This window comes from Sus scrofa, chromosome 13 (genome assembly GCF_000003025.6).
Source record: "Sus scrofa isolate TJ Tabasco breed Duroc chromosome 13, Sscrofa11.1, whole genome shotgun sequence".
Taxonomy (NCBI): domain Eukaryota; kingdom Metazoa; phylum Chordata; class Mammalia; order Artiodactyla; family Suidae; genus Sus; species Sus scrofa.
The window spans coordinates 71,676,302-71,693,313 of NC_010455.5; the positions used below are offsets into that span (position 1 = coordinate 71,676,302).

General features: G+C 46.9%; 1 protein-coding gene and 1 long non-coding RNA gene across 5 annotated transcripts in view; one reads left to right on the top strand and one right to left on the bottom strand.

Annotated features, from left to right (window-relative positions):
- The window catches only part of CNBP (CCHC-type zinc finger nucleic acid binding protein), a 72,476-nt gene that overhangs the window by 41,750 nt on the left and 13,714 nt on the right, over positions 1-17,012 (bottom strand). The window lies entirely within an intron of this gene.
- Positions 1-17,012, top strand: part of LOC110256292 — a 28,918-nt gene that overhangs the window by 4,521 nt on the left and 7,385 nt on the right. For both annotated transcript variants that reach the window (XR_002337666.1, XR_002337665.1), the window contains exon 2: positions 3,131-3,233. This is a non-coding gene — a long non-coding RNA (uncharacterized LOC110256292). The remainder of the gene's footprint in view (positions 1-3,130; positions 3,234-17,012) is intronic.

The window sequence follows — 17,012 nt, forward strand, 5'->3', positions numbered from 1 at the left end:
TTCCAGGGCCGCACAGGCGGTGTATGGAGATTCCCAGGCTAGAGGGTCTAATCGGAGCTGTAGCCTACACCACAGCCACAGCAACGCCAGGTCCAAGCTGTGTCTGCAACCTACACCATAACTCACAGTGACGCAGGATCCTTAACCACTGAGCAAGGCCAGGGATGGAAACCGCAACCTTGAGGTTTCTAGTCAGATTCGTTAACCACTGAACCATGACAGGAACTCCTCCCACCCACTCTTAAGAGGCCTTATGGCTGACCCACAGATGTGAGCGCCCTCTCTGGGTTAACCTGTGATCTCTGTGAGTCGCTGGCTGCTCCTCCTGTCCAGGCTCTTGCCTTCCTCTCTCACTCCTCTCAGCAACACAAGGAGACAATCCTCCTCTCACTTTAAAGCTGAAAATCACTCAGACACAGAGGTCTGGTAATATACATTCAGTCACTCATGGGGACTCCAGCCCAGCTGACCAGCCCCAGCCTGCATATCCTCTCAACCACCTGCCTCGTTGTCAGATCACCCCCAGCGTACACTTCTACCCCACCCTGGCTGGCTTGGAGAGTTCTTCGGGTAGAAATCGCTGCAAGTGTCAGCGGACACTACAGTAGCCAAGACATACTGTTTCGAAATCCAATTTTTCTCTGGAATCTAGACCCTTCCTTTTCTTTCATCCCAGCTGCTTCTGCTAGGCCCTTACTGTCACCAGCCTGCACACTACCACCACTTAGCCAAGCCAGATCATAGTGGAGGCCCTCCACCAGCTCCACACTGACCAGGGGATGAGTCCAGACTCTTGCATTGCAAGCAAGGTTCTCAGTGCCCTAGCCCCAGCCAACCTTACCAGCTCTATCGCCCACCACCATCCTGCCCCAGCTGATCTCCCCACGCTGGTCTCCTCACCAGGCTCTACCTACAGAGGCACTTCCTGCCTTCCTCCACAGGGACCCTCCAGGGGCAGAGGAGCTGGGAGTCAGGCAGACCAATGTAAATGATGACTAAGATATGGTATGTAAATGGCAAGACCATCCCAGAGAGTGATGGAAGACTGCTGGGAGGAGGAGATGTCCCATCTGTGTCTTAAAGAGTGAGAAGGCATTCACTGGGCTGAGAGAAGCAGGGAGGGGATCCCAATGGAAAAGGATGTGAAAGGGCCTTCGTAAACTGCCACTAGATCTGTGCCCTCCCAAGGTGACTTTATTCATAGATGCAGATGGAGGAGTCAGAGGCAGAGCTGGGATCCAGGCCTGGCTCCGTGCTTGTTCACTCAGTTGTAAAAAGGAGGTGGAAGTGAGAAGAGGTGAAACATTGGGCCCCTTGATGAGGTATGGGAATGCGTAGGGCAGGGAACTGCATAGGGTTTTTTCTACCACAATCCAGAGAGCAGTGGATTCTAGGCACATCTGAAGCTGATGTGTCAGCCCTTGAACCTCTAGGTCTATTACTAGCCAGCAGCAATTATCCCAACCTTGTATATCAACTATACTTCAATAAAACTTTTAAAAATGAAATCATAAAAATGCTATGCTGGGAGTTGCCGTCATGGCTCAGTGGTTAATGAATGAGACTAGCATCCATGAGGACGTGCTGTTCAGTCCCTGGCCTTGCTCAGTGGGTTAAGGATACAGCATTGCCATGAGCTATGGTGAAGGTCGCAGATGCGGCTTGGATTTGGCATTGCTGTGGCTGTGGCGTAGGCTGGCAGCTATAGCTCTGATTTGACCACTAGCCTGGAAACCTCCATATGCCATGAGTGTGGCCCTCAAAAAACAAAAGACAAAAATAAATAAATAAATAATGCTATGCTGCTATTTCTCTAGACTACTGAAATATTTTTTAAATTATATAATATATTCAACACCACCTAGGGCATCAATCCCGGGAAATTACTGAAAGTAAATACATGAATAACTAGAAAAGGTATGTGCACAAGGATGTTTCAATAAAAAATGAAAAATCTGAACAACTCAAGTATCCAAGAGAAGAATAATTTAATTTATGGGCCCTCTGTGGATGAGACAGTGTGCAGCCATTAACGATTATACTTTTGGGGACTATAATACATGTGAAACACTTCAATCTTTTTTTTTTTTTTGTCTTTTGTCTTTTTGTTGTTGTTGTTGTTGTTGTTGTTGCTATTTCTTGGGCCGCTCCCGCGGCATATGGAGGTTCCCAGGCGAGGGGTTGAATCAGAGCTGCGGCCACCGGCCTACGCCAGAGCCACAGCAACGCGGGATCCGAGCCGCGTCTGCAACCTACACCACAGCTCAAGGCAACGCCGGATCGTTCACCCACTGAGCAAGGGCAGGGACCAAACCCGCAACCTCATGGTTCCTAGTCAGATTCGTTAAGCACTGCGCCACGACGGGAACTCCCGAAACACTTCAATCTTAAATGAAGAAACAAACATGAAAGTACATAAACACGTATGCTTATCAGGGAATCCAGAAGCTATAAAAGCAAAGACAGTCATATCTGATAACTTAAAGTTTGATGTTTTGGAGATTTCGTTGTGGTTCAGTGGGTTAAGAATTTGACTAGTATCCATGAGGAAGTGGGTTTGATCCCTGGTCTCATTCAGTGGATTAAGTTTCCAGCATTTCTGCAAGCTGCTGTGTAGGTCGCAGATGTGGCTCAGATCCCGAGTTGCTGTGGCTGTGGTATAGGCTGGCAGCTGTAGCTCTGATTCAACCCCTAGCCTGGGAACTTCCATATGCCGCAGGTTTGGCCATAAAAAGAAAATAAATGTGAAGTTTTATAACAAAAAACACTAAGAAAGTTAGAAGGCAAAGGCTATAGGAGGGAAAAAATAATATCTACAACAAAGGTTAACATCTGTAGTAAACAGAGAGTTTCTATAAATCAAAATGCAATAGAAAAATGGTTAAAAACATGAAAAGACAATTTACAAAGAAGGAAATCCAAGAAGCACAACCTCAGCAGTCAGGGAAATGCAAATCTGGGCAATAACAAGATACTCAGATTCATCAGTGGGATTGGCAGAAACTGAAAAGAAAGAAAACACCCAGTGCTTATAAAGATTCAGGGAAAAAGACATTCCTGTTCATTTCTGGTAGGAACGTGGCCAGGAGTGACCTTTTTGGAAAGTCACTTGGTTCTCTCAAAATTACAGTGAAAAGGAAGAAACTTCTGAGGTGAGCCATGAGGTGAACAAATGTCCAGGGCACTGTGCCAAGTGAAAGAGCCAGACCTGGGTGTCCACACACTGATCCCAGGTACGTGATGTCCCAGGAAACGGGAAGCTGCATGGGCGGTGGAGGAAAGGCTCACTGTGAAGGTGCAAGAGGGATCTTTTGGGGGTGACAGAAAGTTTTATATCTGGGTTGTGTTGGTAATTACATTGACATATACATTTTTCCAAACTTACTGACTCATTTACTTAAAATAGGAGCATTTTACTTCATTTTGTATTTATTTATTTATTGGCTGCACCAGCAGTATGCAGAGGTCCTGGGGCCAGGGATTGAACCCATGTCACAGCAGCGACCCAAGCCACAGCAGTGACAACACTGGATCCTTAACCTGCTGAGCCATAGGGGAACTCCCCAAATGGGAGCTTTTTATTGCATGACATGATATCACTAAAAAGTTGATTTAAAAATTTAAAAATACAGGAGTTCCCATTGTGGTTCAGCAGTACGAGACTGATTAGTATCCATGTGGGCATGGGTTCAATCCCTGGACCTGCTCAGTGGGTTAAGGATCTGGTGTTGCTGTGAGCTGTGGTATAGGTCGCAGATGGAGCTTGGATCTGGTGTTGCTGTGGCTGTGGTGTGGGTCGGATGCTACAGCTACCATTGGACCCCTAGCCTGGGAATTTCCACATGCTGTGGGTGCGGCCCCAAAAAAGACAAAACCCAAACCAAACCAAACCAAAAGAAAATAAAAAGTATAAGTACAGAAAAATATATGTAGACTTCCATTTTATTGCAGCATTGTTTTGAGAAGCAAAAAAGTTGGAAATGGGAGTTCCCGTCGTGGCTCAGTGGTTAACGAATCCAACTAGGAAACATAAGGTTTCTGGTTCGATCCCTGGACTCACTCAGTGGGTTAAGGATCCGAGTTGCCATGAGCTTTGGTGTAGGTTGCAGATGCAGCTAGGATCCTGTGTTGCTGTGGCTGTGGTGTAGGCTGACAGCTACATCTCTGGTTAGACCACTAGCCTGGGAACCTCCATAGGCTCCAGGTGAGGCCCTTTTTAAAAAGACAAAAAAAAAAAAAAAGAAAGAAAGAAATGTACATAGCATCCCATTTTTGTAAAAAAAAAAAAGTATATTTTTAATCTACTGTTCATATCTGAAAAATAGAGGAAAAAATATGAATTGAGCACTTCAGGATGTTAATATTTCTTACTTAAGGGGATGGAAATAGAGAAGGGTGTGTGGTGATATAATTTTTTTTCTAGCCTCTGCAGTCAAACTCTTAACTCACTGCACCACAGCAGGAACTCCTAAATTTTTAAAAATTAAAGTGTAGTTGATTTACAATGTTGTGCCAATTTCTGTGTTAGAAAAGTGATTCAGTTATACATACATATGTATGTATATATATATTTCTTCTTTTTTATATCATCTTCCATCATGGTCTATCCCAGGAGATTGGCTATAGGTCCCTGTGCTATACAGTAGGACCTCCATTGTTTATACATTCTAAATATAATAGTTTGTATCTACTAACCCAAACTCCCCATCCATCCCACTCCCTCCCCACTCCCCCTTGGCAATCACAAGTCTGTTCTCCATGTTTGTGAGTTTGTTTCTGTTTTGTAGATAGGTTCACTTGTGTTGCATTTTTTTTCTTTTTTCTTTTTTCAGGGCCATACCTGCAGCATATGGAAGTTCCCAGGCTAGGGGTGGAATAGGACCTGCAACTGCAGGCGTACACCACAGCCACAGGATCCAAGCCACATCTGCAACCTATGCCGCTTGTGGCAACGCCAGACCCTTAACCCACTGAGAGAGGCCAGGGATCAAATCGGCATCCTCATGGATACTAGTCTGGTTCTTATCCTGATGAGCCACAATGGGAATTCCTATGCCACATTTTAGATTCCACATATAAGTGATATTACATGGTATTTGTCTTTCTCTTTCTGACTTACTGATTCACTTAGTATGAAAATCTCTCATTGCATCCATGTTGCTGCAAATGTCATTATTTCATTCTTGTTTATGCCTGAGTAGTATTCCATTGTGTATGTGTACCACATCTTCTTAATCCATTCATCTGTTGATGAACATTTAGGTCGTTTTCATGTCTTGGCTATTGTGAATAGTGCTGCTATGAACACATGGGTGCATGTATCTTTTTGAACTATAGTTTTGTCCAGATAGATGCCCAGGAGTGGGATCCTATTTTTAATTTTCTGAGGTACCTCCATACTGTTGTCCATTGTGGTTACACCAACATACATTCCCAGAAACAGTGTTAGGAGGGTTCCCTCTTCTCCACACTGTCTCTAGCTTTTGTTATTTGTAGACTTATTAATGATGGCCATTCTGACTGGTGTGAGGTGGTACCTCATAGTACTTTTGATTTGCATTTCTCTAATAATTAGTGATGTTGAGCATCTTTTTATGTGCCTACTGGCCATCTGTATGTCTTCTTTGGAAAAATGTCTATTTAGGTCTTCTGCCCATTTTTCCATTGGGTTGTTTGTTTTGTGGTTGTTGAGTTGTATGAGTTGTTTGTATATTTTGGAGATTAAGCCCTTGTCAGTTGCATCGTGTACAAATATTTTCTCCTGTTCCATACATTGTCAGTCTCTCTTTTAAAGACTAGCTGACTGGGTCATCTCTGAAATATTAACTCAAGCTGCTGACCTTTGGAAACATATCAGAGACCATGTGGACCTATGCGTGAGCTTGGTGTTAGTGAGGGTGAAAAGGATGCAGGCTTAGGCTTGGTTACAGCCCCACCTGGGGGCAGGGGGTGCTGGGACAGCCTGTGGAGGGGACATTGGAGAGGATCTGAAGCAGGCTGCTCCAGAACAGAGGCACAGGACTGTCCCTGCCAAGCTAGCGGACTGTTACTGCCCGCGGAGATGTTGTGCCAGGTCTAAACATGGACTGCATATTGAACATAACCCAAGGAGGTCACTTGCTCTGCAATTTTAAAAACAAAGTCAATCCTCGACTTGATATGATTCAAATCAGCTAGAGCAGGGGGGGCCTCTCAGGAGTTGGTTTCTAATTTGGTTTTAGAATATGAAGAAATATCAAATCAGGTTTCAAAATTGTGGTATATTTTAAATGTTTAAATATTGAACACTTTCAACATGCAAATATTGCACTTATAATTGTGCTAAAGATGACTACATAACGATATATACATACACACACACCTATATATATATGGAGATACATGCATTTCCTTTTTGAAATATATAGATATTTCTAAAAGTCAGGAAACAGGATAGGCTTTTTGGGGCTTTGTGGAGGGAGTGGTTTTTGCTTTTTAGGGCTGCACTCATGGGATATGGAGGTTCCCAGGCTAGGGGTCAAATCGAAGCTGTAGCTGCTAGCCGACGCCACAGCCACAGCAACTTGGGATCTGAGCCACGTCTGTGACCTATACCACAGCTCACGGGAATACCGGATCCCCGACCCACTGAGAGAGGCCAGAGATCGAACCCGCAACCTCATGGTTCCTGGTCAGATTCACCTCCACTGCACCATGATGGGAACTCCAAGTTTATTTCTTTTTTTTTTTTTTTTTTTTGTCTTTTTGCTATTTCTTTGGGCCGCTCCCGCGGCATATGGAGGTTCCCAGGCGAGGGTCCAATCGGAGCTGTAGCCACTGGCCTACGCCAGAGCCACAGCAACTCGGGATCCGAGCCGCGTCTGCAACCTACACCACAGCTCACGGCAACGCCGGATCGTCAACCCACTGAGCAAGGGCAGGGACCGAACCCACAACCTCATGGTTCCTAGTCGGATTCGTTAACCACTTCGCCACGACGGGAACTCCCCAAGTTTATTTCTAAATAATGTATTAGTTACATTTTCAAGTAACATGTTCGATATTTTTTTCTTTAACGTCTAGCAACGTATTCAGGCAAAAAAACACCTAAATTTAAAGCAACAGATCCAGTAACTACACAGGGAAGTTTTTACATATGTATGTGTAATACCCTCTCCCTATCTATCTGCTCAGGGTGTACTCCAGGTGTTCTAGTTTGATAAGAGAAGACAAATTCAAGGTAACATGATAAGCATTTTTTTTTCCAGTCCTTCTTTTCATCCCGACTCATGCACAGCCTTGTAGGAGATGAAGCTCTTGGAGCATGCACAACCTGACCACCTGCCCAGGGCAGGCCCTGCTGTGAGACAGAGCTGCACGGAGTGGGGAGTGGAGCCTGTGACTCGGAGTCAGGTTGCAGTTGCAGCTCTGCTGTTTCTTGTGACTTGGAGTCTATTTCCCCCTCAGCAAGATGGAGATAGGAGTAAAATCTTCCCAAGGTTGGGGAGATGGTGAACTGAGATAATGCACAGAAGGGTGTTGCACAAGATTGAGCACCAAGGTTGCTCAAATGTTTGCTTCCTTGGACGTCTCTCCCTGGCTGGATGCAAGGATGATGTTGGATGATGTACATGAAAACAAATGTTGGTTATAATTAGAAAAGGGTAACAAGGCCTGCGTCTGTCTCAAGGCAGGGTGTCTCTGTGTCAGATGGAGGTGGGGGAGATCTTTGCACTGCCTCCCAACTTACAGCTCAGGGACGGTAGTTCCCAATCACTTGGATCTTTTTTAACTTCCTTCTGTGCGCCCTCAACCTTTTGGCAACCCCCAGATCTAGCTAGCTTCTCAGAATGGGTCTGGAAATGCAGAGCAACATGTGGAAGGGGCAGGGCCATGGGCACGAGACACAGCTCCTGACAATTAATACTTCAGGGCTGCACTCAGGGCCCAGCAAGGCCCCTGCCTGCTCCCTCTGACCTTACTTCCCTTCTCTTACCCTTTACCACCCTGGCCTTCCTTCTGTCCCTAAAACACATCAAGCTGAGCTTTAGTCCAGGTGTATTCCTGCCTCATTCCTTTCCTCTTGGTTCCCTCTTTCTAGAAACTTCTTACCTGGCCCTCCACACGGCTGGCTCCCTCTCGATATTTATGTCGTGGCTAAGCTACCCCTCCAAGGAAGCCTCTCCTGACCACGTGGCTAAAGTATCCATCCCTCAACCCCAGTCACTCTCTACTCCATTATGCTAATTTACCTTCCTTACAGCTCTTATCATCAGCACATACTGGTTATTTGATATCCACAGAAGTAAGAGCTCATCCATCTTGTCCACACCGACTCCCAGCACCTGCACACTCAAGACATCCTTGTTAAAGTGGTGAATGAGTGAAATCCTGTCTGACATCTCTAGAGCCACAGAAACAGCTTCCTCCTGGTGGTCCATGGGGAGTCCGTTTATTGCTGTAAGTGGTGCTGCTCCAAGCTATGGTGGGTCAATAGGCTGGTGGTCTCCAGTGACACTCAGTCCCAGGATCCATGCTCTTCTGTGTCCCTCACATATAAACTCAGGGTGTGGCCACGGGACTTGCTCTGGCCAACAGGACATGAGCAAGTATGCCAGGCGCAGAGCCATGATAAGTCCTGAATGCTGGGGTCTGTCCTCTTGGGACACTGTCTCTCGAGGTCCTAGGGTACACTGCAAAGAGGTCTAGCCACCAAGATGAAAAGACCACACGGAGGACCAAGGGAGCTGGCCAGGTGCCCTGTTCCAGCCATTCCAGCTGAAGTGCTAGAAATGTGAGTGAAGACCTTCCAGCCCCAGGAGGTGACAGGTAGGGCAGGAGAACCACCGAGCTGAGCCCAGCCCAGCGGGCAGACTGATGGCAAATCCAAAACCATTTTTAAATAAATTTGACCAGCTTGCTTTGGCAATAAGTAGCTGAAACACTAGATTCCCTGCCATTATGAATGGCTGTGTGTGTCCTAGAGACCAAGGCAGAGGGCTGCAATGCACTAAACTTTGTCTCCACACTTTGCTGGGCATCTGGCACAAACTAGGCAATAGTTCATTCAGAAATTTAAGGAACTCCTGTCCATGCTGTCTCAGCTATGCATGTGTGCGTGCCTGTGTTTGCATGTGGCGTGTGTGTGTGTGTCTGTGTGTGTCTGTGTGTGCGCGTGCACGCAGAGAGTAGTCGTGAAGGCTCTCTCCCAAGCACTTCCCAAGGCTGTCCCTTAGCTCAGCTCTCCTGCCCACCTTTCAGCACGGCAGCCCAAGCGCAGGGGTGTCATCCATGTGCAGAGAGGTCAAAGGAGAGGTCTGTGAGAGCCCAGAGAGGGTGAGCTGACTACCACAGGGACACAGGGCCCAGGGACAGGCTTCTGAGTTGAACACCAGCATGTGCTAGCTGCTTATAAAGCACTGGAAAGTTGGCCATGTGATTCCACCCAATTTCCCCCGGATCTGCATTTTTATTATTATTTTATTTTATTTTATTTATTTATTTTTTTGTCTCTTTAGGGCCGCACCCTCAGCTTATGGAGGTTCCCAGGCTAGGGGTCGAATCAGAGCTGCAACTGCCGGCCTACACCACAGCTACAGCAACTCGCGATCTGAGCCACGTCTTCGACCTACACCACAGCTCACGGCAACACCAGATCCTTAACCCACTGAGCAAGGCCAGAGATTGAACCCGAGTCCTCATGGATGCTAGTCAGGTTCGTTAACCACTGAACCACTTCGGGAACTCCTCCCTGGGATCTTTAAAGTCATCTCAGAGGTGTCAGTAGGGCTATTCCCTGGCTCGTGCCCGGTCACACAGCATGGGAAGGGCTACAGCTGCCGGACTAGCAAGAGTGAGCTTCCTGCAGACTTTGCTGCTAGGTCACGACTCATCCCCTTGGGCCTCACCTCCTGGACCCTTGCCCACAGCACCAGTTGCTTTTTGGGAGACAGAGGGAGAACAGGGTAGGTCTGCCTAACGTTAAAGTTCATTTATGGTTTTTGTTTTTATTTTTGTTTTGTTTTTTTCAGTGCTGCACCTACAGCATATGGAAGTTCCCAGGCTAGGGGGTCAATCAGAGCTGCAAATGCCAGTCTGTGCCACAGCAACGTGGGATCTGAGCCACATCTGCAACCTACACCACAGCTCACAGCAATGCTGGATCCTTAACCCACTGAGTAAGGCCAGAGATCAAACCTTCATTCTCATAGATAGTCAGGTTTGTTACTGCCTGCGCCACCACAGGAACTCCTCATTCTTTTTTTTTTTTTTTGTCTTTTCTAGGGCTGCACCCTCAGCATATGGAGGTTTCCAGGCTAGGGGTCGAATCGGAGCTGTAGCCACCGGCCCACACCACAGCCACAGCAACGCCAGATCTGAGCCATGTCTGCAACCTACACCACAGCTCATGGCAATGCCCGATCCCTGACCCACTGAGCAAGGCCAGGGATCAAACCCACAACCTCATGGTTCCTAGTCAGATTCGTTTCCGCTGTGCCACAATGGGAACTCCTCATTCATGTTTTAAAAAACAAGACAAATAATCTCCCAAGGTAATAGAAATAAAAGCAAAAATAAACAAATGGGACCTAATCAAACTTACAAGCTTTTGAACAGCAAAGGAAACCATAAATGGAATGAAAAGATAAGCTACTGAATGGGAGAAAATATTTGCAAATGATGTGACCACCAAGGGCTTAATCTCCAAAATATACAAACAGCTCACACAACTTAATCATAATTTTTTAAAAACTCAATTTAAAAAATGGCAGAAGGGGGAGTTCCCGTCGTGGCGCAGTGGTTAACGAATCCGACTAGGAAACATGAGGTTGCGGGTTCGGTCCCTGCGCTTGCTCAGTGGGTTACCGACCAATCCGGCGTTGCCGTGAGCTGTGGTGTAGGTTGCAGACGCGGCTGGATCCTGCATTGCTGTGGCTCTGGTGTAGGCCGGTGGCTACAGCTCCGATTCGACCCCTAACCTGGGAACCTCCATATGCCGCGGGAGCGGCCCAAGAAATAGCAAAAAAAAAGACAAAAAAAAAAATAATAATAAAATAAAATAAAATAAAATAAAAAATGGCAGAAGGGGAGTTCCCGATGTGGCACAGGAGAAACAAATCCAACTAGTATCTATGAGGATGCGGGTTCAATCGCTGGTCTTGCTCAGTGGGTTAAGGATCCAGTGTTGCTGTGAGCTGTGGTGTAGGTCACAGATCTCGCGTTGCTGTGGCAGTGGTGTAGGCTGCCAGTTGTAGCTCCAACTCGACTCCTAGCCTGGGAATTCCCATATGCCATGATATGGCCCTAAAAAGCTTAAAAGAAAATTGGCAGAAGACCTAAATAGACATTTCTCCAAAGAAGACATACAGATGGCCAGTAGGCACATGAAAGGATGTTCATCATTTCTAGTTATTAGAGAAATGTAAATCAAAACTACAATGAAGTATAAGCTCACACCAGTCAGAATGCCATCATTAAAACCATCATTAAAAAGTCTACAAATAGGAATTCCCATCGTGGCTCAGTGGTTGACGAATCTGACTAGGAACCATGAGGTCGGGTTCAGTCCCTGCCCTTGCTCAGTGGGTTAACGATCCGGGGTTGCCATGAGCTGTGGTGTAGGTCGCAGATGCGGCTCAGATCCTACGTTGCTGTGGCTCTGGTGTAGGCCGGCAGCTACAGCTCCGATTAGACCCCTAGCCTGGGAATCTCCATATGCCGTGGGAGCGGCCCAAGAAATAGCAAAAAGACAAAAAAAAATAAAAAATAAAAAAAAAAGAAGAAGAAGAAGATGTGGTACATATATATTCAATGGAATGTTACTCAGTCATGAAAAAGAACCAAATAATGCCATTCACAGCAACATGGATGGATGTGGAGATTATCACAGTAAGTGAAGTAAGACAGAGAAAGTCAAATACCATATGATAACACTGATTTGTGGAATCTCAAATATGGCACAAATGAACCTATCTACAAAACAGAAACAGACTCACAGACATAAAAAACAAACTTATGGTTACCAAAGGGCAAAGTGGGAGGAGGGATAAATTAGGAGTTTGGGATTATCAGATACACACCACTGTATATAAAATAGGTGAACAACAAGGACATATTGTATAGCACAGGGAACTATGTTCAATATCCTGTGCTAAACCATAATAGAAAATAATATTATTAAAAATAATGTATATAGGAGTTCCCATCATGGCACAGTGGAAACGAATCCAACTAGGAATCATGATGTTGTGGGTTTGATCCCTGGCCTCGCTCACTGGGTTAAGGATCTGGTGTTTCTGTGAGCTGTGGTGTAGGTCGCAGATGCAGTTCGGATCTGGTGTTGCTGTGGCTGTGGTTAGGCTGGCAGCTGTAACTCCGATTAAACCCCTAGCCTGGGAACCTCCATATGCCGCAGGTGCGGCCCTAAAAAGCAAAAAAAAAAAAAAAAAAGTATATATACATGTATAACTGAATCACTTTGCTGTATAGCAGAAATTAACACATTATAAATTAACTATATTTCAATTAAAAAATTAGAAAAGGAATTCCTGTTGTGGCTCAGTGGTAATGAACACAAGTAGTTAGTATCCATGAGGACATGGGTTTGATCCCTGCATCCGCTCATTGGGTTAAGGATCTGGTACTGCCCTGAGCTGTGGTATGGGTTGAAAATTTGGGTCACATCTGGCATTGTTGTGGCTGTGACGTAGGCCAGTAGCTGCAGCTCTGATTCGAATTTCCATATGCTTTGGGTGTAGCCCTAAAAAAGAGAAAAAAAAAATATTAGACAAACAAACCGTACTCTATACTGCTCCAAACCTATGTTTCAGTAGAAAGCCTTATTTCTTCCTTTTATGTAAATCCAAAGTGATGACAGTTTATCTCAGGTGGATTAGAAACTATGATTGGTAATTTGAAAGTAAAAAATATAAATTTTACAGTTAAATACATTTTTTAAAAATTTAAGGGAGGAAGTGAGGGGTTTTGTTTGTTTGTTTGTTTTGTCTTTTTGCCTTTTCTGGGGCTGCTCCCGGGGCATATGGAGGTTCCCAGGCTAGGGGTCTAATAGCTGCAGCTGCCGGCCTATACCAGAGCCACAGCAACGTGGGATCTGAACCGAGTCTGCGACCTACACCACAGCTCACGGCAACGCTGGATCCTTAACCCACTGAGCAAGGCCAGGGATTGAACCTGCAGCCTCATGGTTCCTAGTCAGATTCATTAACCACTGAGCCACGACGGGAACTCCAGAGGGGTTTTTTACCCCAAACTTTTTATCATTGAAAAAAGTCAAATATGCAGACTTAAAAGATCAAACAATTGTTAAGTTGCCATATTCACTTTATATGTGACTATATATGTGTGTTTTCCTCAAAGATGTGGAGGTAATTTCAATTCTCCTACATAACCACCACAGCATTATCACACCAAAAAAAAAAAAAAAAAAAAAACTATCATGAGAAACAATCTTTGAACTCAGGGCTTGGGAAAGAGAGATGACAGCGTGTCTGCACTTCTTATCTGGAAACACAGTCCAATGGGCCAGGGTGCTCCGCCAAGCATGGGCAGAGGGAACAAAAGGACTGATCCCCAAAGGCTGGAGCAAAGGCGTGGCATTGGCAGCCTTCACAGCTGTGCTTCAAACCTTTTATGGGAGTGTCTCAGCTCCTGGATTCTGAGCATGCGTCAGGAACTGCCTGTGAATTACCAAGCTCCAGCCCAACTCACCCGTCGGCGGTGTGGAAAGGGCCTGAAAACTAGGACGAAACAAACTGTAGTAACAAGTCATCTTTGTGAGTTCGAGGAGGAAACAGTGCTGACAATTTCTGCTGTGAATGAAGCCAGGCCTTCCCGGGGTGACCTGGGTGGGACCTCTGGACTGAGGAAGGAAGTGGGCCAGTGGGAGGAAATGCCTTGCTGGGTTACAGGCATGAACACTGTGCTGCAGGAATACCTCCCTCTTCCACCTCTGCCTACCACCCCCCCACAGAGATTGTGCAGAGTCCTTCCAGCTCTGTGACTTGATGAAGCTGCAGCCCTACCCCCTTTCCTCCACCCTCTGGCTCCCTCTTGCCCACACACTCTTTTTCCTTACTGTGTCCCCAAATGCCACCACCCCTATAATGCACAGCCCATGTCTGCTTGCAGGGCAGGGCCACTCAGGTGGGGCAGGTGGCCGAGGCGGCATGGGCACATCAGAACAGGCCCAAGGTGAAGGGTGTCTGAGTCATTTCCTGGGGTGCCCCTGTCTGGGTGGACGCAGCCAGCGAATGGGAGCTGCTAGTAGGAAAAGGCAGGTCACTGGCCAGACAGAGAAAGCAGACTGCATCTCCCCTTTTCCCTCTATGGGAGTGGGGTGGGAGCTGACAGCTCTCCTCTGCATCTCTGGGACCCACCAGGAAGCCCCCATGCCTGACGCCAGCCTTGGGTTCTGGCAGCACCTCTCTAGACCCAGAGTGGTAGAGGCTTTCCCATGCTGCCAGTCTCTGCGTTCCTGCTCTTCAATCCCCAGTGAAACCATGCCCTTGTATTAATTCTGTATATTCTAATACCTAAAGTGGTTTTGGTTTTCCTGCTGGACCCTGGCTGACACACGTGGTAAATGTTCAGATCAAGTGTGCGGTAAAGAGATAGGAGCAGGTGTGGGGGCCTAAACCTGCACATTCCACAGTAAGGACTGGCCCTTGACTGGCTTCTGGCATGTAACCTAGAAACCCTGGGCATATCCTGCTGGGAAGAGTGCCCTGTACACCTTGGGCCTTGGGCCAGGCCAGACAGCTTGTGCTAAAATGTGATTTATGGTGAAGTGAACACCCGTTTTCATTTACCTGGGGCCTCGGGCCACATGTTAGTTCAGCATGGTTTCAGTGATAGTGGAGACAGAATACCTGTAGTCAGTCCTGGGGGTGCAGGATGCCTCATGGTCTCCTGCTGATGCACCTGGATAGCACCCGTGACAGAGGCTCTGGAGGGACTGGAGGCAGGGTGATGTCTGTCAGGGAAGTGAGGAGCCGGGAAGTCAGGGACCACTTTGTACGGGGTCTGGAGCTCAGGTGTGGGCAGTGCATCTGGACTCAGAAGGAGTCAGAGAGAGGTGGTCAGTTGAGAGGGGGAAACTGAGGTCACGTGAAATATGCAGAGTGAGCAGAGAGGACCTAGGGCAGAACCCTAAGCAATGTCAACTGCCACTGTTGTATAAAGAAAGGACTGAGCAGGAGACGTGAGGAGCAGAAGCCGGGAGCTAAGTGGGAAAGCAGGGCAATGGGACCCTACCCGACAGCCAAGGCGAGAGAGAGGGACACCACGTGGTACTACAGGCATTACTGGGCTGGAACACACTTGTGTGAGCTGTGTCTTCTTGGCCTGCATAACATTTAAAACATTTTGAGTTGCTTACCAAACTGAAAATAAGAGCATTTTGGGAGAAATTCGCCACTTCCAGTTTCTCTGGCAAAATCTGAAGATTAGCCATTATGGGCCTGAACTGCTGCATGCCAACAGCCTGGTGCATGAGGCACGGCCACCCCTGTTCACAGAGGTGTGTTCTCTCCTATTTGCCTCTGTCCCTACCTCTCCCTGTTGCCCCCATATTGGGGGCCTGTCACATGTCATATGCCATCTGTAACAAAATACCACAGACACTTATTGCTCACAGTTCTGGAGTCTAGGTGCCAAGTTAAAGTTATGGGCTGATTCCCTTCCTGGGGGACCTTCTCCCTGGGGCTGCCACAGCCTTTCCTCACCGTGTGCGTGGAGAGAGACCTCTCACTCCTCCCATTCTTATAAGGGCACCAATCTCACCTTGAGGGCCCCACCCCATAACCAGTCTAACCTAATCACTCCTAATACCATCACTTTGGAGGTTAGGGCTTCAACACATGAACCTCGGGAACATGGGCACCAGCCTATGACACCATCTCATTTGCATTATTACTCTTCTGCTGGTGAGCTAAAGAGAGGGTTTCTTAAGTTTTTTCCATGAAAGTGGGAAAATAAAGACAAACTGAGATATTCAAGCATTTCTTAAAAAGTGAGACGGAACATATTTCTTTCTTTCCTTTCTTTTTTTTTTTTTTTTTCGTCTTTTAGGGCCACACCCGCAGCATATGGAGGTTTGCAGGCCAGGGTCAAATCAGAGCTACAGCTGCCAGCCTATGCCATAGCCACAGCAACATCAGATCCCAAGCTGCGTCTGTGACCTACACCACAGCTCATGGCAACGCTGGATCCTTAACCCACTGAGGGAGGCCAGGGATTGAACCCAAAACCTCATGGTTCCTAGCCAGATTCGTTTCCGCTGCACCACAAGGGAACTCCCAGAGCATATTTCTTAATGGACTAGGCTTCCCTGCCTGAGAGACTTCTAAGAGGCCCTGATGACCTCTGCCTCCTGGTGGCCATGTTCTAGACAAACTCCGTCTTTGAAAGTGGGTGACCTGATTATTTGATTCTACCTGGTGGATGTGACAAGGTATCACGTGGGATATCATTCTTTAGGTAGATCACAAAAACCCCAACTTCCATCTCTCTAGCAAAGCACTCTTGGTCTTCCTGGTATGCATGCTATGAAGTAAGCCAGCACGTGGACAGGCCCATGGGCAAGGGCTGAGGGCAGCCTCCCTCTGGCCAACAGCCTAGGAACGACAATACCCAGTGACATGCAAGGGACTGAATCCTGTCAACAGCCATGCAATTTGGGCAGAGACCCTTCCCCAGCTGAGCCTTGAGATGCAACTCCAGCCCCTGTGCAGCTGCATGAGAGATCCTGAAGCAGAGGACTTAGCCAAGCTGGACCCAGGTTCCTGCCACTGAAACTATGAGATAAGAAATTGATGGTTGGGGTGTTCCTTTGTGGTTCAGCAGTTAATGAATGGAACTAGGATCCATGAGGATGTGGGTTCAATTTCTGGCCCCACTCAGTGGGTTAAGAATCCAGCGTGCCATGGCTGTGGTGTAGGTCGGATCCCAAGTTGCTGTGGCTATGTCATAGACCGGTGGCTGCAGCTCCAATTCGACCCCTAGCCTAGAACTCC